Below are 23472 nucleotides of genomic sequence, written 5' to 3' on the forward strand. Positions count from 1 at the left end.
CTGACTGTTTGTGTTTCAGTGCCAAGTATATTGCCAGATCCATTAAAGAAAGTGAGGACAAAACCACTGCACGTGTGTGCATGTGTGCAGACACACTCACAGTGGATGATAGTCACTCGACTCTCATGGCAAGGTCCATTTCAACTATCTGCTAATTACCATTCTGGAAAGAGATTATATTCAGATTTTGTGATTAAAAAAAAAATATATATATATATTTTTTGCTAATGCAAGACAAAACACGAGCTTCTCATCGTGGAATCTACCACTTTAATTTCATCAAAACAAGACAGGTGGTCTGCTCGTCACCAAAAGCTGGCTGTTCTCAGAGATTTCAGACACTGTGAAAAGCTTCCCAGAGAGTTGCAATCAACAAGAGATGGAAACTCGCTGAATGTTAAACTTCATTACATTTCTATTGATATTATGTTACAATAAGACATTCCAGGCCCCCTGCTACTGACTGCAAACCGGAGACCTGAACACTCAAAGGATTAAGCTTTTCATCTTGTTCTAAACAGTTAAATTTGTTTTCAGTTGGCCACTTTGTCAGGTCAAAACAAGCAAGTTAATATGTACTTTTTTAAAGTGAACTCAGACATGAAATCTTTCCACTATACATACCATTTGTTAGCAAACTTGCACATACTTTCCATACATTTATGTTTACTGGCACCGGAGCAGAGAGAATGAACTCCTTTCCCCTTTCCCCCCCCAAGCAGCATTCTCTCCAACCTTCATTAGCTAAACTGAAACTAGTTATAGGACGACTAAAAGCAGTTACACATCTAAACCCAATACATTAGTCAACAACTGATTATATTAAAAATGTGATACTCATTTGAGAATACCCTTATAAAAAACCCTAAGAAATCCCATGACTTTTTATGAGTCTTTTAAGCTGTAATCTAGTTTATGTACACAATTTATAGCATAGAAACTGAGTCAGCTGCTATGTAATCAAGGCTCCTCATGAGAAGTATAGCTTTGCAATGACTCAACGTGCATTGTTGTCAACCTACGCGAGTCTGAAACACTGCAATCATTACCACGGGCAGCTCACCGTGTCTTCCCTTTAAAATCCACAGGAAGACATTTTCACCTTCCCATCCCACTCTGTCCCATCCACTCTGAAAACTCTCCTCGTTGCTCTGTTAGAAAATGGAGTCTGGCTTTCTCTGCCACAGCTACTGCCTCCCAAGCACAACTCCCACCTTTTGACATCCACTGGTAACCAAGTGCCACACCTCCATGCCTTTATTCGTGTTCCCTCCCCAGTTTGCTGTCAGGCTCCATCCTAGCCTAAATTAGTCTTGACACCTCCACAGAAAGACTCCTTGTGCCCTGAAATGCCTGGTCTTTTCTTAACATGCTAGAAGAGGTTGGCAGGAGAGACTGTACTCTGACCTAACTTTGAGTCCTCCCTTCCTCCACACCCTGCTGTGCATTGTCCCTTTGCCCGCAAGTCCAGATCAAGGATGCTGGCAGGAAGGGATGCTGCTCACTTCTGCAGAAGTGAGACCTCCTCTGTATGGAAATGCAGAAACCCTCCTGTGAAAAGCCTTCCCTTTGCATTTGGAACAGACCTGGGTTTAACTAAAGGCCAATTTTCCTATTCAAATGGGAAACGAGCAGAAAATGCAACACACATGAGTAAAAACTCATGTGCGTGAGAGTTCCTGTTCCTAGTAAATAATTATTACCTGCAGTAACAGGCAGTGCAGATCCTGCCTCTCTCTCTCTTCCCTCTTGCCCTGCTTTTTTTTCTTTTTCCCTTTTTTCTTTTCCTTCAATTAGAGCATCAAAAGAAACCCAAGACCTTATAGAGACATAAATGAAGCATTCCTGCTCTGGAACAGCATCAGCATCTGGACACCTGGCAAAACATAGTTCAATACCTACTGTACCTATTTCTCAACCCCGCTGACAGCAAACATGAATATTCTTGCCTTTCTTCTTATTTACCAACAACATTTAAAGGCAAGAGTGTTCAGAAGTCCGTTTCAATGGGTTTTGTTCTGGTTACATTACAGCAAATTGCTTTGATCTGGGGGAGGGAGGAGGAGGGGAGCAGAGAACATCTTAAGTTCACAAAGCCAAAAGCCAAGATGCACAAAACTGAAACATTCCAAAGTTAAAAATAATCGTCTTTAAACTGCAAGAGCAGAGCTGTAATTTTGAGCAGTACAGCATGACATCATGGTTTATATGGGGCCAGCTCAATAAATCAAACCGTGCCTAATTAGAGATCCTACTGCAAATCTACATTATTTGGACAAATAATTAAAACAGGACAGTCTGTAACACAAGCCAGATATGTTTACTAAAATATGTTCTTTTCAAACTTTTAGGTTCACTACTGCTTACAAAGCCTTCACATTTAGTAAATTATAGACCCCTAAGCTTTTATTTTAGGCTGACTTCACTTTCAAGGAATTCTTCAATTAACTTTACGTTGCTTTAAGCTCTTCATCCAACGAGAAAACAATCTGTGGTTTCTTACTTCTTCCAGTGCCAATGGCTGCCCTCCACGTTTGACTTGCAGACTTACTGTCTTTTTAGAGCCAGGGTCTGTTTGTCTAAAACCAGCCTAGTTGTCATAGCATTTTGACAAGTCCTCTGTAAAAGGAGAACAAAACTTTGTGGTGGGTAAACTGCTAAGAATAATGAAGGTTCTTCTCACAACCCTCAAAAGACGAGTGCCAAATTTAAGGAACACTCAGCAGTAAACCCAGAGCTGAAACCCCTGACTACCTGAATTGCCCTTCTTTCCTACCTACCCCAATTTTTAATTTTCCAATTTCTACTTCTCTCTTCTCTGTTGTTTTTCTAAAATGCATGCTTTTTCTCAAATCTAAAAGCTATGACATGCTTAAACATTTACAGCCTAAAAAAACCCAGTGCTATCAAACATTACTATCCGTAGATCGACAGGACGCCTCTGGAATTGTTGGAAATGCTGTGGAGACTTTGACTATCAGTTAACTGGGTAGATAATGTTAAATTAAGAGCCAAAGAGTTTAATAAAAAGCATGAGCTGAACAAAAGGAACAGGATTCATTCCTAAACTGCAAGTTTTTCCTCCTAGAGCTTGAGAGATTTGTATGTAATTTTTTAATCTCAGATTAAAAAAGAAAGGAATAGGCAGCTTGCTTTCCTTTTCCCTTCTGACATTTGATTTGCTAAATGGACCAACATAGGGAGGATTAGAACTATAAAGGCAATGACTGAGGAGCAAAATGTTTGACACTGTCAACAAAAAAGGACTATAGAAAAATGAGAGATTTATCTATTAGTGTAGTATTATGTTTTACAAATAAGTTTGTATAGAATGATAACCAAGCACAAAGTGAAAGCGTCATTCACTTCTGAATACTTAGATTTTAAATTAAATAATCCAAAGGGTTTTTAAGGAATCAAAGCACATTAAATATTACATGCACTGCATAACAATCTTTATAAAGACAGGGCAAATGCACCTCCCACAACCATAACCACCACGATCAGAGTATCCTTAAATGGGAAAGCATTTTTCACAACTCCATTTGAATTCTTTGTTACAATAAACATGCAAACTTGTAAATTAAGAATTTTTATTTTTCATTTAAGACTGTCTTTGTGGACAGAAACATTATGACTGAACTCTGTTAAGTGCAAGCATTTGGAGCCATAGCCCTTGCAATTCCCTTAGATTCTCAGTATGCAGCAACAGATTTATCAGGGGGAAAAAACCAAACCTGTAACTATTTGGACATACTTCTGAAAGCAACAGTGAAAATTAAGAAAGCAGCCTTCCCAAAGAAGTATCTATTTTTGCAATGTGTGCTTTTAAAACACAATGCTTACGGAATGACATACTTCAGTTCTCTTGTGTAAACTTGTACAGATTGTTTGCTATTGATCTTTTGAGTCATATTTTGGCAGTAAACTGCTATCCTTGTAGAAAATGTAAGTAGTACAGACCAACTGATGTAATCTACATCTATATTTAACTCATTTTTACTTTTTTTTTTTTAATTAAAGAGGAAAGCTCAGGAAAGGATACGAAAATCAAAGACTGGTGAAACAAAAAAAACCCAACTCAGAATATTTATAGTTAAATTTATACTTCAAAATAAATAATCTGGACTCCATACTTCAATTTTTCCCCCACCCCAGATTATGAGCCTGGTGACAATGAAAACCTTCAGAAAAGATAGATTGTTCGTTTTTAGGAACGTGGCTCTTTTAGGTCACAGGACAGAACTCAGCTGAAAGAAAGTAGTGTTTCTACCTGTAGTCAAAATGTAGGACCATACGCTACTTTCTTAACTGAATGACATAAAGTGACTTCATAAAACCAGGGCAAAAACTGATCTTAAGGAAGTGAAATCTACGTTTTTTTCACAGAGGATTCTTCTTTCCTCCCTGCCCCCAAGCTAATGTCTATTCGGGGACGGGGCGGGGGGGGAAGACAATTGCACTGTAGCGAGGCCATCCATATGTCTCAGGCTTGTGCTGTGTGTGCAGTACATGTACATGCACTGCACACTGATGCAACATTCCCTCTCTACTTCTGTTGTGGCCCAGAGCAGGTGCCACAATGTTCGGATTTCTGGTCCTCTGTGGAGAATGTAACGCTGCATGGCAGTTTGGACAGAGGCAGGAAGAGCCTACAGAGGAGGGTAGCTGACAGAGGGAAAAAAATGCAATGCTCTTGCCTGGTAATTAAAGCTTTGCTTAGCCTCAAACTCTCAAATGTGGTAAGTCTTTAAGCAAGAAAAGAGACTGACAGAAAAGGACAACAGTGAGAGAAAGAGCGCATGAGCTACAGTGTGCACAGGAGATGGAACTCATGCACTTCCCCCATCAGCTGAGAACCGCCACCTATGAGCTCGAATCACTGCAAAGTCTGGTTACCCTAAAAATAAGAACATGGCAAGGGCAGTATGTAGAGAACAACTGGAGGAATCCTACCTTTTAAATCCTAGGTCAGTGTTTTCTCACCTCTCTGAAGCAGGGACTCACTGATGCCAGCTTTTTCATACCTTTTCCTTACTCCTCATGCCACCAGTGTCGCTGCCTCTCTACCCTCCCCTCCTTGTCACACTGCTTCCCACCTCTTCCTCATTGCCACCTGGGAAACAGTTGTGTGGGGAGCAGTGAAGATAAGGATGAACACCATGCACCCACTTCTAGGTAACTACAAGCTTTCTCTCGTGGAATGAACCATCTCGAACTCCAGAGTTCATTTGAAAACATCACTAATTGCCTTTCAGATGGAATGGCAAGGAAGAAGCACATTTAAGATCTGAGAAAATTAAAATTCACACAACTTGCATTAACTCTATTGGAGGCTGAAACCCACGTAAAATCTGTTTGAATAATAAGCAAGAGATTTTTGCCTTACATTACACAAAGGATCAGACTGAATGGCTACAGAGGGTCCTTCTGACTAAGTTGTGTCAATACAGAAGCCAGAGGATTTTAAAGATCAGGATTATTTCCCAGTATGAATTACGCTATTTTTTGGTTTAGCTTTGGTCTTCTAAAAACAGACAAAACCCAAAGGAATATTATGTACACAGCAGCCCAGAGCCTGCCTTTAGATACTGTCCAAATGACATACTACTTTGACCAAGGAGATAGCAATACCTCTGTTTCCATTAACTCTCTATTAAGACTCACAGGATCCAAATTGTTGATTTCCAGCATTACCTCATGCCCGGGCCTCTCACTGATTAATTAAAACTGCATACGTATAGGAAAAAGAACAAAAAAGCAGAATTGCAATACTATGAACCAAGAGTGTCCCCGATAAAAGAAATGGACTGCTGTTCTCAGCTCCTCTCCATAGGTTGATTGTGAATTGTAGCCAGACAAGATCTCCTTTTTCAAGCTTCCAGCAACTGGCAAACATGTCTAATGCACAGGAAGTCATATTTATAGTTGCGTTGCTCTCCACAATATACCAATTCTCTTATAATCAGAAGTTGTGTCCAGGCCTGCTAAATGAAAGATCTATTTCCTTGGGATTGCAGCCTTTTAACAGGAAGCTTCCAAAACTACAGTTAGTAATGGCTGTGGAGGGGAAAACAGGACAGTACAGCCTCCACATCATTATTAGGCAGCAAAGACATATCAGACTTTGGTTTTACTTTAAAAAACCAAACAGCTCTGCAGTCCTGGTATTGCAACTCTGTTGAATCATCATTTATTTTACAAAGTGTGTTTAACTTACCTGCTTTATGCTATCTAGCTTTAAACTCTTCTTGGGTATAGATAAATAAAGAACTTACTACTACATAAGCTTCCGTATATACTCAGGCAAGGCCTTTAAGCATGCAGATATTCCAGAGGAAATCTGAAGCAGCACACTCTGCTTCATGAAAGGAAAACCCATTTCAAACTTCTTCAAACTACCGCAGGTGACAGTTAATAACTTGCTTGTGCGTTTGTACTATCACCTTGCATATAGATAAATATTAAGAAAAAACCCAAGCATCTACTTGAAATTTTCAAATGCTCTTCAGCAACCATATCGAAGTATTTAAAAGGGCACAGCACCAGCCTAGGCCAAGGATTCCCCCTCCTCCCCTAAATACAGAGAAAAATACCACCGTTTTTAAAGGAAGATAGAAAAAGTGATCAATACTTTACCAAAGGAGAAATTCTTCAAAAGCAAAAAAAAAAATCACTGCAAAAGTCATTCTTACCTAAAATTGAAAGAAAAGAGAGAGGAAAGTAAATAAGATTAAGAATCATCCCTTGGAGCATTGCACCTTCAAAACACAAAGAATTCCCAAACAATATTTTACAGGCATCATGATAGCATGGAACAAATCTAAAGAAAACAAGCTACACCAGAACAGGAAATTGCAATTTCTCTGAAACAATAATTAACCTTAAGAGGGAAACCACCACTAATATAAACAAACAAGTAATAAAGGAAACCATTTTACCACAGGGAAACCTGTCTTAAAGCAGCGGAACAAGGGAATATAAAAAGAGTTTGACACAAGTGATGAGTTTCTAAAGAAAACAGGAGCAATTCTGTAATAAGGATTCACGCACACACAGACTTCAAACAGGTCATCTTCAGGGTTTCAAAGAAGAGGCTGGACCACAGAAATCCAGTAACTTTTAAATAGAGGACTTGAATTTAAACTGAATGTATTCTCATACTGCTGGCACTTACACATAATCAGGAGGAGTTTGAAGGGTGTCTAGCAGGCTAAATTGATTTTATAATCATAGCTTTTGAAGCCCAATGGTTGCCATTTATAAATAACTAGTTACAGTAGGCATCTTGGTGATTATTTCATTATCTTAAATGGGAATCAGAAATGGGAAAAGATGAAGAATCAGAAATGGGAAAAGATGAAGAATCAGAAATGGGAAAAGATGAAGAATCAGAAATGGGAAAAGATGAAAAGTCAGAAACTTTTTTTATCAGAATTCTCCATGAAAAACATGCATACAAAATTGAAAACAGGTCTAATTTTCAGAATTTAAAAGCATTACTTTTTACATAAAACTCATTCTCAAATGTGAAGTATTAATTTTTGCTTCCTTTTACTGCTTGCAATTCTTAAAATAGCTGCGAGTGAGCAGCAGTCCTCTTGTATTTACTGGTATTCCAGTGGGAGAAAAGAAGTTCATAGGGGTGTAAGAAAGCTGTAACTAAAATAAATACTAAAAACAGAAACAATTTTTATTTCAGATATTAAGGCAACTATCTGCAAGTAACAGCATTTCAGACTGTCCTTATTTGTTCTTGTTTATTACACTGGTGCCCTTTGTGGTTTCTAGTATTTTGGCAACTAGAACATACAGAGTAAAGCTAGCAACACAACAAAACTTTAGCAAAGGGAACCATAATTTGATTTAAAAACCCAACACAGAACAGAGCAAGGCAGCTTTAAGAACAGCAGAACCGATGTGGTTTGGCTTCCTGTGAATTTGTGTCCTATAGGGATTTGAAAAACCTTCAGTAGGTCCACAAGCTCACGTTAAGATCTCTCTCTTCTACCTGGGAAGCCATTCTCATGAAAGTTATTGAAGCCGATTATAATAAAAATCTCTGTTTCTCAACTGATCCATCCCCATGACTGGGAACAACTGTCAAACAGGTAAGTCCTCCTTCCCTACAAGAACAAGCCAGTGGGCGAAGTACCAGATCCAGTCCTTTTACACAGATTCATTCTGTTTTTTCAAAGTAGCATTTAACTAAGAAGAAGAATTTTCCTGCTCTCCAAGAATCAGCTTCTTAACACTACAGCAGTTTTAAGTTTTCTGACTTCTTGTTATCTTTTACACACATTTAGGAGGATCACTACAAGAGAAAAACCTTTATACGATGCTAAAACAGACCCACGGTCAGCAAATTCCCATATTTACCTACAAGGAGATTTTAGTAAAGTCAGAAATGGAAAATATTTGTTATGGAGATCTGAAACACAAATATACCACCTGTGGCTCATCACCCTTACAAAGTGAGTTTTTTTCCTATCTCTCCTAAAGGGATTTGGGAAATGGAAGTTTCCAAAGCTAGACAAATGGCAGAAAATAACATGTGCAAATTAAGAATGTCACAGAGTTACACTCAGGAAGCTTAAGAGATTATCTCTGGAAACACCTTCTCAAATGGAAAAATGGTTGCAGCAGCTGTCATGGGAGATGAGGGAAAGTCAGGCCTCTCTAAAAACAAGACAAACCCCCCAATTCCCAGGAGGAAACTTAGAACAAGAATGAAGGAAGATCGCTGATGGTTAAATTATGCACTTTTCTCATGCTGTTAAACCAAAGAGCAACAGTGCATTCAGAAAGCCTCTGCATTACCCTGTAGCTATCTATCTACTTGAGCTCACCAAGGGCTCCCAGGTGGTGAAGCAGCAAGCCAGAAAACTCAACATTATCAGTGACAACTCTGCAAGGGGCTGTTTTAAAATACCAGCAGACCGCCAAAGGAACCAGGAACAAAGGCTTTGCTCCTGCAGAAGACCTGACAGAGATAGAGTCTCAAAAGAACTGAAAGACATCCCAAGGCAGAGACTGTGTCTGGGCCCATCTCAAAAGCCAGAGGGAGCCAAAAGAAAGGCTCCGGGCACAGACCTCTGCACTACTGTTCCACTGCATCGCAAGCATGAACCATCTCTCTTTGACGCCTTCATGGCACAACCTGTGAGCATCATGCCTACCCCCAAGATCACAATTGTCTTTAATTCCACTTGTTCTATTCTTTTTTTTTTTTTTTAACCCCTGAGATTCCCCATATACTTCTTGTATCTTGTAATCAGAGATTGCTCGACTGATGAACAGATACCAGAACAAATCTGAAAGCAGATTTGAAGAAGCACTTCTGTGCACTCCCCCTGGAAGATAAGATGTCAACACCCAATTTAAAGAGTTTGCTGTAGGCTTCCTATGGTCCTGGTATGACTAATATACCCAGGTATCCTTTACACCAGAAAAGGTTACGGGAAGAAAGGCATACACAACAAAAATAAAATACTAAATCTTTACTGTTTTGGAGACTTCACGGGGCTTTTTCTGAATATGTAGGACTCTAATGTTGGCCTTTTGCATCCCCGTATGCATGTTGATCTTTGGCCAAATATAGGATAAAAACTACTGAAGTACCAAAAAGACCATACAAAGCATTTGGAGAAAGCTACCTAGCTGCACACAGAAACAAACTATGACCCACAGTGTTACTAGACAAGCTCCCTGAAGCTTGACAACACACCACAAATGCCAACCAAAGAAAAGCATGTGTAAAAGTCACATGAATCCTTAGGTAAATCTACATTTAAGTAGTCCAATAAAAAAGACCATGAACCATACCCCTGGCCATCTAACCCACTAAGTTATTTTGGCTTGGTACACTTGTTATCAGGCCACCTGAGCCAGGACGCTGCTGTTAACATCTGTTTCCTGCCTCTTGGGCTCTTCCTCAATCAGAGCTTCCACTGGATTCAGAAGTCTGATGGAGCCAAGGAGCTGGACCTAGCTCGCTCACTCTCTGCAGACTGTTTGCTGCTTTGAGCAGCAAAACGCAACTTCAACTTGACATGAACTGGAAGGCGGGCAACGTCCTGCCTCATAAACCTGCAGGAGAAGTGAAGGTACAAGTTTTACAGAAGTTGTTTAGAGACAGTTTATTTTTTCACTTTTACTTCATTCAGTGCCTTTTAATTTTGAAAAAAAAAATGAACTTTTAAGCTTTGTTTGATTAATTTTCCAGTTGAAAGTGCAGAAGAAGAGGGGGTTAGATGAAAAGCAAAAAATCAGTTCTACAGCTAAGGCACTGGCTATTTAGCCAGAAGAAAACAAAAGCCAGAAATACCATTTCACTGCTGAAGCTGAAAGACAGATTCTAGATACACAGCTTACATAAAGGCACGTGTCAAACAATATGCTGGAGTTTTTCTTAAACACTGACTCACTGAATAAAATCTATGTTACTCTTTTATGTAAACAGTTCCTTTAAAAGCAGCAAAATGAAATACAGGCAACATTAAGCTGGACATGAACTTTTGCCATCTCCATTCAGGCATCTTTGCAATTACAATCATTAACTCCATTAGCATATACTCCAATGCATACAAAAGGTGTTGCTTTTTGCATTAGAGAACTGGCTTTTTTTAAAGATTTTTAAATTATTTTTTACATTAAGAATTTACTCATCTGGTGCATCTTTTGAGACTAGCAGATCATAGGATGAGTTTGTTTTCCTTTAAAATATGTTTACAAAATGTGATCAGGAAGTGCATATAAAATTTTATCTCAGGCGTCACTACGGCCTTTATTAGAAGTAGTTGAGAGGTATGCCTTATAGAAATAAGTTGGGGTTTTTTTTCTGTCTAATGATTGACTTTGACCATTTTTTTTTCTCTTAAGGGAATGTTATTTCCAAGAAATGTCACCTATCTAAGTAGCAAGGTTGTTTACATTCTACACAAATGTTACGCTCTCAGGCTTTCATTTTTGAAAATGTCAAAAAGCAAGGAGATGATTCTGCGCTTGTAAAAACATTCTTTATTAACAGAATGAGTCTCATGGCATTTAGGTTTCCCACAAGACATTTTTCTGTCTATCATTTTAGAACTTTTTCCCACACATTGTGTTCCTGATATAGGCTTTGGCAGGTTGCGAGATATGAGCTGGCTGGAAAATGATAGCTTGTTTTCAGCATAACCTTCTTCTGTTAAACACTAAGCGCTTTTTGCACAAGATAATTCAGATTGAGCAGCACACACAGAGAAAAGAACACAGTTTTAGCTGAAGAAAGCTAAAGTCCTGAAGGATGCCAAAGACTCTGTGTCGGTCTTAAACAGAAAACACAGGAATCTTGAAAAAATAATCAGTGTTTCCTGCCAATTCTACATTGGCTTCATGCTGGTCTCCTAAAAGAGACTTGAGAGCACTTGACAGGACATTTTCTAGCAAATTTAGTAGAACTTGAATACGAACACTCTATGAGGAACCTATAGTTAAAGAAAACATATACACAAATAGCAGAACAAATACTGATCTTCAGGTACAAAAGAAGTCTGGTTCCTCCAGTCAGCCAGCCCACAACAAGTGTATCAAAGAACATGCTCACATGTTTTCTTGATCAGCAACTTCCCTGCTACTGCCTTAAGGAATCAATACGTAGAATGAATTTAATGGGAAAAGTTGTAGCTGCAGCGCAAAGAAGTTTCAAAAGCTGCAGACAGCATCACAAGCTCGCCATTTCTATTTTGTAAGCTTGTATCTGCGCAAATACACAAGAAGAAAGAGGAGGCTTTACTGACAGACAGCAACTGACTCACGCTCCTGTTGCAAAGCTTACTAATGTCATAACGCTACCATTGCTAAACCCACGAACATGAAAAGGACTTTATTTGATCAAAATCAGAATTCACATAAGGACAGAGAAGTTTCTAAAGCTGCCTGGACCACAGATATCTAATGGCACTTTTCATTTAGCATTATGGTCAGCTATCTGTAAAAAGCGTATTAATGTTTCATAAACATAGATTTTAAAACAAAAGTGCTTCTAATCAGATCTGGCAGGAAAAGGAGAAATGCATACATAGAATGAGGTAAGTGTGATCTTGCCCAGCTGAAGAACAGGGAATGGCAGGGCTTCAGGCCATGACTCACACAGACACTAAACAGTAGAGAGCTAGAGATAATTCTCAGGTAAACTTTGCACGAGCCACTACGTCATCCTTCCCTATCCTTCCTGCATTAATCATGTCATTAGTAACCTGACGCAACTCGAGAAGAATGTCTGATTTACAGGGAGCAGAGCAATGCTAACAGAACAAACGCTTTGGCAGGTCAAAAAAGGACACACCAACCTAAACTTCATTTTAGCTCTAACCACACCCTAGAAGACCAAGAAAACTAGGAAAAAGAAAAACCAAAAGAGATATCTTCCCACCGTGAGATTGCGTAGTTCGTTAAAAGTTCCTGATGAACCAGTTACTGAGAGAGTACAAATATGAAGGATATGCAAGAGCACACGGATAAAGAACCAGCCCGAACACGTACCTAAACAAGGCAAAGAAGAAAAAAAAACCCCAAGCTTTCTTTTGAAGTTTTCATCACAGTTACGTAATTTCCACATTAGTCTAGATGTTTTTAAACATCTTTTATAGCACACAGTTGTGAATCAATTGTACAATGAGTACAAAGTGTACTGTTAGGAAAGATTCATGTCCCAGCCAGGTATCCTGGTTACTCCACGAAATCAAGAAGGACAAGAGGAAATACTGGGGCAAGAAAAAACGTAAAATTTCAGAATTGCTTTTAAAAATTATTGCTCACTCTGGATTGATAGTGGTCACTTTAATAAATGTAGCTATAATTTAATATATTGTATATAGCTATTTCACCTTAAACAACTCGAAAAAGTAATGGTCATTTGAAGGAAGGGCAGATTACTTCCATTTACTCTGAAGCAAATAAAAACCCGTGCAGATTACTTTAAAAGCAGAATGAAACCATCCTTAAGTTTCTTGAAGCAAAGAAAACTATCACCCAAAACATGCAAGGGGTGCAGGTAGCAGCAGCGGCATTTAAAAAAAGTCCACAAGAGCCACTTCACAGCAGCAATTCTCAGGAGAGCACCCACAGCAAACGTGTGCGTACGTCTCTCTAAGCGTATGGAAACCCTATTGCTTATAGGGTTTTGTTCACATTCTGTTTCTAAGCCTTCCTAACCAGGCTGCCTATTTTCTTAATGTTCCCTTCCCATTGAACACTCCCTTTTCCCTCACTTTCATTTGATCTTAGCATCAATCCCGTGAAATTTCCAAATTGATTTCTTAGCTTCATGACTTCAAACCACAGGGTTGCAAGTCAACTTTCCATCATAAAGAAAAGCTCTAGAAATTGAAAAGCAAAGTCAGAAAAAACTATTTTATCTCTCCCTTTTCTTCTTTGTCTGTGACCCACTACAATGGCTGCATGTGAGCTACTGATAGTTAAATGTGTCACATCCATTACAAACAGGTAATTGTTTTGTTCTTACTGAGTATTCATGGCATCCCTTTCTCCATATTAAAAGTACCATATATAAGATATTACTAATTTTATAGCTAAAATGTTAAGACAATACATCAGAATATTGGTGGAATGCAAAATAACAAAGAAAATACAACATTTATCTTCTTCAGAAAAGATTTGTAAAGCTTCTCCATCATGCCACGACAGTAGGCCTAAATCTCTCATTAAAATTCAAATCAAGATGTTTTGAAGGTGTTCTCGACTTCTGTAAATGGGCATGGCCCTTTCCTGGCTTCTTGCTTTAAAGCCAACATTGACTTGAGAGAAGCAAAAAAGTGTTTTGTCCCTCATAGCTGTTCAATGTCATATGCAAAAAACATTAGTAAACACAAATCTGAAATAGGCAGTAATCTGCCTTACAACTATTCCCTTTCTCATCAGCTTTTTGAAGGTCAGCTAAAGACTATGTGGGCAACAGTGAAAAATCTCTCAGAAAAGTCCCTATATAGATAAACAGAGTTTGCCAGAAAATGGTAGGTTGGTAAGAGTGATCTATTTGTGCTTCATTCAGCAAAGGTGCTAAGAACAGTTTCCCAACTTCAGTTTATTTTGGGAGGAGTGTGGGTGTCTGGATTGTTCTTTTTTTTTATTTTAAGACCTTCTGAAACCAAAGAAAAGATTGAGAGATACAATCCCAACAGCTTAATGCATATTCTGCAGCATATATGAGCACCCTGGGGAAAACCTGCACTCTGATAAACAACAGATTACATCTTCTCCTGCCTTGAGGAATACAAACCAGGCTTACAGTTTACATCTAATCTAATGGTGGCTTTCGAAACAAACACATTTCAGACATATCTAGCAAATACTTCTCTTCCCATTCTGCATCCAAAGCTTTCTCTTGAAAAGAAGGCCTTCCCTGACGAAGACTTCAAGGATATCTCCCAAATCTGTCAATAGCTTGCATTACATAGTACACCTAAGAATTTTAAACTGACCTTTGTCCCCTCCGAGAAAGCCATCAATCTGTTCCAAACGACCCATGTGCACTCAGCAGAAAGCAAGGCTCCCAGAAACTCTTTCAAATACGTAATTTATCTGTCCCATGGGGTCAGACTGTGTGTGCCTCTACACACACATGAAAGGTTTCCACAGTCTTGAATATCCCACAGCACGCATCTGGCCCTTAGAGGCCTTTCCCTGTTCCTTGCTCTGTGGCAATGCTTCCTTCCATGTCCACATCTAAAAAGGGTCTGAAGAATTTACTCACAAGTTGGAAGCAACATGCACGTGCACTTTGCCAGCACAGGCTGTAGAAAGACAAGGAGGAGGAGGAGGAGGAACACCCACAGCCCACTTGGGTTGCACACCTACTGTAGCCAGGCTCCTGGGATGCGAACACGCAATATGAATACCTACCTCCCCAAGGCAGCGTGCAACAGAGCTTGCATGGTTGTTATAAGGCCCCATGCAAATGCACAGTTTTCTGGTGGTGGGAACTGAATTTGATACCTCTGCCAACTTAAAAATCCATCCCCAGCAAGGAAAAACAAAAACAAAGAAACAAAACAGACAATGGCTATCGAGCCTCCAGAGGAATGTAATGACTATAACAAAAAGCAATAGCAATAGTGTGACAAGGGTTTATTAACAGGTCGAAAAACAGGCTGAAATGACTCAGCTGCCGAATCAAGTCCCAGCAGGATTGCCTTAAATTTCCTCCAGAGATTGCAGGCCTTTGCGCAGTTTGTATTCAGGTTCTCTTGGGACCATTAAAAAGAAGGCTCTAGCTCCTCTTGCACCTCTCGGATCAGAAGGACGCCCTACCAAAGCAGGGCAGCATCGCTATCCCCTATCCCTTTTTAATGGAGCAGAAACAGGCTCAGAAGTATCAAGCTGAACCCTCTTAATGAAGGGCAGCGAGTCAGAGCAGAGCACAAACTCCTACCAAACCGCCGCTGGTGCAGTGCCAATGGATTTCTTAAAGTGATTGCAAGACTACAGTAAGAAAGCAGAAGCTTGTACAACTACTACTAAAAGAGCACATAAACAGGCTATAAATGTGGAGAGAGGTGACAACATTGGAGTGACTTCAGTATTTTATCCCATTCATTCAAGAAAGCCATGTCTAACCATCTTAAATACAGCGTTCTCCTTTGAAACACTACCTACCTTTTCCACTACTAGGATGCACCCTATATACTTCAATATTTCAGCTTGTTTATTAATGCATACGTAGACGTCATTCCAAGTATGCAAGAGACAGCAGTGTGTTGTGATTTCGAACATTTCTACGTTCACGTGTAACTACTCACAAAACTGACATTTCCAACCCATTCATTCCAGGCCTTCTCTCAATTACCAATCTTAAATAGCTCACTAACACAAAGGTTAAAACATGAATTCAACAAAAACCTTAGTTCCTTACTTATAATGATAACAAAAATAATAAATAGAATCAATTAAGAAGTCCTGCTTTTTTCACTAACAAATACACTGATTTTCAAAGAGAGCTTTCAGACCAGTAAGACGTTGTCCTCCCTGATGTTCCATGTGCACTGTGGAACAGCCTTTGAAGGGGACAGTCAAAACAGGTTTTATTTTCTTTCGGATAAACAAGTCAGGTGCCAAATTCTTCTATATATTTGATGAGGAGGTAAACGCCTACAAGTGCTTCAGCTGGATGCCTCAAGATGAAGGAGAAAGACCAGAATACACCAAGATCAAAAATGGACAGTCATGGACCTGGCAGGAACTATGAACTGAACAGGAAAGAAACCCACCACAATTTGGACAGGGGTGAGACATAGAACAGACCTCTCTACAGTTGCCAGAAAAGCAACAGAAAGCCAAAAGTTAAACTTGCTGCAAGCCATTACTCAAAGAGCAACTTAAAATAGTAAAGAGCTTTTTGGTTCTTAAATAAAATACTATGACAATGTGTTAAGAAGCATTACATTATCATAGTATCACTCAAGTATGTGAAAACTATGTAAAAAGTTTCCTTTCTCCCTGCTTGGAGGCTGAATTCTAGCAAGAAATCTCTAAGATCCCGCAATCATTTCCTTGGCAATTTAGCATATTGGACAAGTCACTGGTCTTAACAAGTGCACCAATTCACATCTAGTATTGTCTTAATACCCCCCACTCTGACTACAGACAAAAAAGGACCACAAAGCATCTAATTGTGCTATACTGAAAAGATTTTCTTCTCTTCTTTGAAGCAGAAGTGTAGAATTTCCTTATATACATCTTGTTATTAGTCAAAACTAATGCAATATACTTTGAAGAAAAACAAACAAGAAACTTAAATAACACATTTAACTTCACTGTTGCAAGAAAACAAGTTCATTATATGCTTCGTGATAAATTACCTTGAAAAGTCAAGGAGATATGGGAAAGGACGTTTATCCATCAATCTATCTTACATCACTAGATGATTTTGTAAAGAGTGTATTTACACAGCACTTCACCGAAACTTTCCTAATAGAGCCAAATTGTTTTAACCAACAATCAGTAGAACAGGACTCTGGTTTTATCTCTCTCCTGTGGCTTCATCAGTAACTGGTCAGTAATTACAGAAAGTTTCTCAAAAGGTTAGCCCTTTTTGACTTTAGACCAAATTCCACACTTCACCACCAAAACTTAGGAGCTTAAATTGGAAAGTCACTACAAATCCAAAATCTAGCACCTGTAATGTTAAAAAGCAAAAATACATAAAAGGTAAGTAGAACACAGGGCATCTGTAGTTTTGAAAACTCCAAAATGCTTCTTTTGTTAAGAGGTGTTATTACAGCCATGATGTATTTGTTATCTTATTATAATAGCTAATAGAAAATTGATCAAATGGTATATTATCTGAAAAAGTATGACGAAGACTGTCATGGGAGTAGTTGAGATTACCTGACATTGACATGGGAGTGGAGACAATTCATCATGTCCAAAAAAGCAGTGGGAAATCAACTTAGCCTGGTAGAAATTTAGAAATCTAAGAGTTCAAGAAAGAGTTATCCAGAATACATGAGCTAACCCAGACTAACTGGTGCCTTCTCCCTCTACTCTGTCATTATCTATCAGTAATAGATGGTTTAATACTAGAAATATATTATGTGGTTTTCGCTCTTGGCAATAACTTCCAGAAACAGCAGGCAAATATAAAGTATAATTCAGTTTGAAACAACTGTGTGTGTGTGTATTAAATGAGTTGCTACCAGCAAATAACAAAAAATGCCTTCCTGTGTCCAAATAATCCCATTTTCTGTCCCTTTCTCTTCTGTTACATCCTTGGATCATTTTCTAAAAGCACAGACTGTACTTGCTTCATTCCTCAAGATGTGGCAGGGCTGAGTGCAGCTTCATTCAGGTCTTCCTCCCAGTAGCCTGTCTCTATCTCCTCTTGCACCTCACTTGAGCTCCTTGGTCACACCTCCATAAAAAAGACAAACTGTTGCTAGTATACCATTCAACATCGATACCATGGCATTCTTCACTCTCCTGTAGCTCCCTGGCTGGGGGCTACACTTCTTAAAGGCCCCTTCGAGATCCTTGATGAACCGGTGAATTCCCAAAGATGAAATTCTCCATGTAAGTTCCAGCAACTAGAATTTGTGCGCTCCCTAACAGTGCAAACAGATATTTTTGAAACTATAGGAGATTACAGAAAAAGGCGCAGAACAAGCAAGTCTCTAAATGAAACAGAAATCAGAGGTAAAACAGGAGTGCTTTATTTAATATTCTCACAGGCATCTGCTAGACTTCATAATAGTTAGTCAGACGAGCATATTATTACTGTGCAACTTTTTGAATGTTAGAATCTTTAATGGATCTAGTCTAACCCTTAATAAATTATTTTATACAAATTTATCAAGTTGATGCTGAAATAAAGACCTCAAGTCAAAAGGAATCTCTCAAGCAATATTTACTTATGCTTGTTAAAAAAAAATAATCATAATCATCTTTTGAATTTTATTGCAGATTCATACTACGAGAGAAACAATTCTGGACACAACCAGACATAAATTGTGTCCATTCTGGACACAATTTAGGGAAAATATCCCTAACTAGCAACATAAGAGCTCCGAACTGGTAAGAATTATTTAAGGTTTTTTTGCATGTTTTTAAGTGGGTCCTACTGGAAAATATAAATAAAATACAAGCTCATTTCTCATGAATGATTTTTTCAGTAAAATTAAAATAATAGGAACCTGTACATATAGGACACTTTTTGCAGATAACTCGGTAGACTGACTAGTAAAAGAAGTTTCATCTTTTAAAAAACAAACCATTCCTACTTTCTTGGCAAAAATTTGGAAGTCTTTCTCACACTTTCTACACATAGTCGGTATTACTCTATTTATCCAATTCTTTTAAATCCCAAGTCATAGGATGCAATGGAAAAAAAAAGGATTTTGTTCAGCTTACTAAGGGACTCTCTTAGTTGATTAAATTAATTAAAAGCTTGCTAGATATCAAATCAGTCTTTGAATGTAAACGTGAAAAAATATTGCAAGTAGATCTGTATTTCTCCTGTACCACTTTTTCAAGTCAACGTCCCCACTTAAAAATAGTAAACAAAACTATCAAAAAAGTATGTGAATCCTCCTGACATTTAAAAAGTAGGTTCACATAGCCAACGTCGTTATATTGAATACATGTACAGTGGTTAACTCACCTGCTTTTGCCATTTGCACACTAGAACAACAAACAATGCTTTTTTTTTCCCCGACCAAAATAATGTTTCTGTAAACACATTCTGGAATTTCACCGTTCCATTTAAATTAATATGGAGCTTAACGGTAAGTGGCCCTGAGAGAGAGAGCATTTCTGATGTTTTTGCATGAAACAGATACCTTCCCTGAAACACTTCCTCTCTTGCACCCGTTTTTGGATATTATCACTGTTGTCTGACAAGAAAGAGGTCAGCTAGGATTGCAGGGATACTTTACAGTAGCTGTTGGGCATTTCTTGGAAACTCCAACAAGCCTTTAACTCCTTAACTGCCTCACCAAAACAGACAGGAACAATTGCAGGAGTGGTCTTGAAGGAACACTGGAAGAATAATGACTTTTCAGGGTGCACAGCATGCCGTCCACTGAGCAGTCTCACAGTGCTTAACTGAGGGGAATAAAAGACTAAGCTTTTCAGGTGAGCAAAAATGAGAAAGATCATGAAACGGGCCACGTGCTGGGAAACTGAGAAGTGTTACCACCTTTGCAGCAGTCAGGCCCAAACAGAGCAGGGGAGGCAAGACAACATCATTTATGCAGAAGAAAGAGAGACGTTGTGCTTGAAAAGAAAGCAGAGACAGACAGACAGCCAGGTTTAAAATAGCAAGGTTTATCAGCATTCTCCCACGAGACACACTTGGCTGACTCTCAGCGCATAAAACTGTCCAGTTGCTCAGTAAGACCAATAACGCCAAACTAAACCTGTATAAGCAGCAAAGAGTACCCTGAATTTGCGCAGAACTTAGTTATAATGTGACACAACAAACTTCCATCCCCAACACCCTCACAAAGCCTTCCTGATGTTTTCAAACTAGCTGCCTCAGGTCAGGCAGGCTGTCAGAAACCTTTTCAATTCATTTATGAAGCTGTATGCACACAATCACTAACATTGATCTGTATCAATCGTGCCCATATTTCCATTAAATGGGCCAAAATTTGCACCCACGTTATACTGGGTGTGGGAGGACAGACAGAGCCTTAACGATGCAGACTGATGATATCTGGGCATACAAGATTTACTTGTATAAAAGTTAATGCGTTATATATATTTTTTTTTTAATAGAGTAGAAAATTCCATTCATGGTGTAAATTTACTCCCGATGAGTTCACTGAACTCGTGCACCGGCCACCGTTTCCCTTTGAAAAGCTTTAAAATGATCCAGGCTTAACCACTTCACCAAACCCAAGTTTCATTGCTGTTTTGTTGACGCGCTGCGTGAGAGCTGTTGAGGGGATGAGGAGGAAATTGCTGCACCACGCCACAGTCTCTCCGGCACAGGCACCAGAAGAGGCTGAGAGAGAGCAGCAACTGGGAGCGCAGGGCATGTTTCAAAAGGCTCAGTTACGAGACTGATGAGAGACAAACACTGTGATCATGCAGCACAAATGTCCTGATCAGACGTGATTTCCACGGCGTCTTACTTCCCTTTTTCACTCTGTGTTCACAGGTGTCACGCACATCCTCCCCCTTTTTGCACAGTGAACCTAGTTTACATCTTGTTTCAAGGACACTGTGATGATTTTGTGATTTAAACCATGATTTAGTTGCAATATTAAGGCTGGCATAGTTTTAAAAGAGCAGCGTTCCTCCTTAGGCTGCGTACTGGTTGCACTTTGCAGGGTTTTGGCAGCAAGCAACTTAGCTCATCTGTTATCAGCCTGTAACACTCCAGCGTGCATACCAGATCTAAGAAGCATTTACAAACTCAACTCGGAAAAAAAAAAGAGATTAAAAAAAAAAAATAATCTTTCACATAACTGATTCTGTCTTGCAAAAAAATCTCTATATGCTTTTGGCTGCTTCTGTTCCCACCTGAGGTAGGGCGTATCCACGTGTAATATATTATGCATGTGCGTGCAGGTCTGCAGGGCAACCCTCTGTGCTTCCTTCCAAGTGGCAAATTTTCAAAAAGCAGTTGCCACCGTGTACCTCATTGTGTACAATAACTCAAGCTAAAGGCCGAGAAGCGAGCTAACACAAAAGAAATCAGCTCAATTTTGTCTACAGTAAAAAGGAAAGCAAAACGCAAAGACAAATGCAAAAGTAAGCGATTTCCAACGACTTCACCTGGCTCAAGAATCAAATTGTAGCCTCATAACATCGTACCAAGATGTGCTGCAATAAATATTACACTGCTCTAAACTAAAGAAATTGTTAATGCCAACCTGGCATCATCGTTGTCAGTAGAAGACCTCTTCCTGCCCCCTTTCTTTTAAACTAGCCAGGTCTCAGTGTGGAGCCACAGGTTGCCTCGAAGTTCTGTTTGCACCTGGCAAAGGAGAGTCTGGGTTTTTGGATGGCCCGGATAACCAGCCATACCGAACAAGCAGCTCCTTTATAAGATCCCACATTTCTGTAGTTATGGACAACTAATGGAAAAGGCCTGAAAGCTGAACTTAGTGTAACAGAAGTGAGATGAAACAAGTTGGGTTTTTTCCCCCCAAGCCATAAACAAAAACAACAGATGAATGCAGCAGTTTAAAGGCTAGGGGCCTATGCAGCATTTATTTAAAGGCCTAAGGGGCCACAGATAACTAGCAAGATGGCTAGGGCATGCTTCCTTTAAGCTGATATCACAATGTAGCATCACATTAATAGGACTGGGGCTTTATTCTGTTTATTTTTGGCTAGATTTTAAAATACATTATTTAGCGCAGGGAATGGACTTGAGTAAGGAAAAGCTGCTGTTCCCAACAAAGAATTTTCAAATGAATTGATCATTACATACATTTTAAGTCAATATTTTAATGGATACAACAATTTTCTGTCAAAAATCCGGTTAGTTTTGTGGAAAACAAAAGAAAAAGTAAGAAGGAACACTGTATTCAGCTGTTTCTGGCATCTGATCACAGTCAGTATCTCTGGCGCAAGAAGGTATGTGAATTGACAAAGCTCAATTAAGAACTAGGCAAAAAAAAAAATTATCTCTAACTAAATGGACAAAATTGTCCATTTTCGTAGGCTTTTCCCCTCCCTTCTCTTCTAAGCTGAAGATAATACATTTCTGCAAATGAGACGATGAAGGAATAAGATTTACAGGCAAGCTAGCAGAGCACGTGGGTAACGGGGAATGTACAGCGTAAGACTCCCAGAGCTTCTACCCAGCATTTCTAAGTTGTCAGATGCCTTCTTCTAGCCTGAATTTCTGAACAGGTACTAAAAATTCATTTAGAAAGAAATTGTTTCAGAAACCTTGTGCAAGGGTCAAAACTTCCTGCCTTTCCAGCTCCAGAAACCTAAAAGAACCAACTGTAGCATAGGGGTGCCTCTACAAAGTCAATGCCTTGCAGTTTCTATTTAGCTTACACCCCCCCCCACTTTGGAAGGCAAACAAGGCTTATTAAATCTTAGGAATCAAGAAAATATTTCCCAAAGCCAAAAATTAAAATATGTATACTATTTTTTAAACTTGATATTCAGTTGCCCTCAATTTCCTTCATTTTCCATAGCTATAATCATTAGAGTAAATATACATTTACTGTTTTATCCATATAATGGAAAAAAAAATAAAGGGAACTAATTAAATAACAGACCAGAAACATTTTGGGTTTTGAAACAATTGGAAAAGCTGCCATGTTCCTGCAGGCTCAAACAACAACTCCAATTAGTTTGTCTTGTGTTCCACACATATTGGCAACTGTTGAGATACAACAGTTTGTCCCTGTTCTTCAGGGACAAATTATCTTTGATGAAGTAGGGAAAAACTGTCCAATCTTACAAGCAGTTTAAATGATTAATTTTACCTCCTACCTAGCTAACTTCAACTTAATCTAGCTTGAAGTACCTATAATTGGCCTTTTCATGTGCCTATGGTAAGGCTTATGCAGAAGTACCTTAGTGTTAAAGGGGAAAGGGGTCAGAAAGAGGAGCGCAAGGGAAACTGGTTAGGAAGATCCAAGAGATGCCAAACTGCGTGCAGAAAATCCAATCTGAGAGAAGCGAAAGAAAATACAATAAATGAAACTCTAACAGCTACTTCACCTGCAACATGCAGGTTTATTTAAAATGTTCACAGCACCCTTCAGCAGAGAGCAGCACAATACCTATCCTAAAACACTTGTAGTTTGAGTCATGCAAATGTTCACTGCTTCATTCAGTTGAACAAAACCAGACAGCAGCAAGAAGGAAGCCTGAATCGTTTTGCCAAAGCTAAGAGGAAGGCAACCCCTGACAGTTTGGGGGCAGGTTTTGCTTTGGAAATCTAATGACCAGGAAATATAAATCAGGGAAAAGCTTCTCAAAGTCTGATCAGGACTGCAG

At 39.0% G+C, this 23472-nt stretch overlaps 2 protein-coding genes across 5 annotated transcripts in view; one reads left to right on the forward strand and one right to left on the reverse strand.

Annotated features, from left to right (window-relative positions):
* Positions 1-23472, reverse strand: part of CMSS1 (cms1 ribosomal small subunit homolog) — a 243138-nt gene that overhangs the window by 112317 nt on the left and 107349 nt on the right. The window lies entirely within an intron of this gene.
* FILIP1L (filamin A interacting protein 1 like) overlaps positions 1-23472 on the forward strand; it is a 210032-nt gene that overhangs the window by 81349 nt on the left and 105211 nt on the right. For 3 of the 4 annotated variants that reach the window (XM_074595485.1, XM_074595503.1, XM_074595514.1), the window contains exon 3: positions 18460-18570. The gene's annotated coding sequence lies outside the window, so the exon portion shown is untranslated. Of the gene's footprint in view, positions 1-8306; positions 8475-18459; positions 18571-23472 lie in introns of all 4 variants that reach the window. The other variant, XM_074595493.1, reaches the window with a different exon arrangement.

This window comes from Larus michahellis, chromosome 1, assembly GCF_964199755.1.
Source record: "Larus michahellis chromosome 1, bLarMic1.1, whole genome shotgun sequence".
In the NCBI taxonomy this organism is placed as follows: domain Eukaryota; kingdom Metazoa; phylum Chordata; class Aves; order Charadriiformes; family Laridae; genus Larus; species Larus michahellis.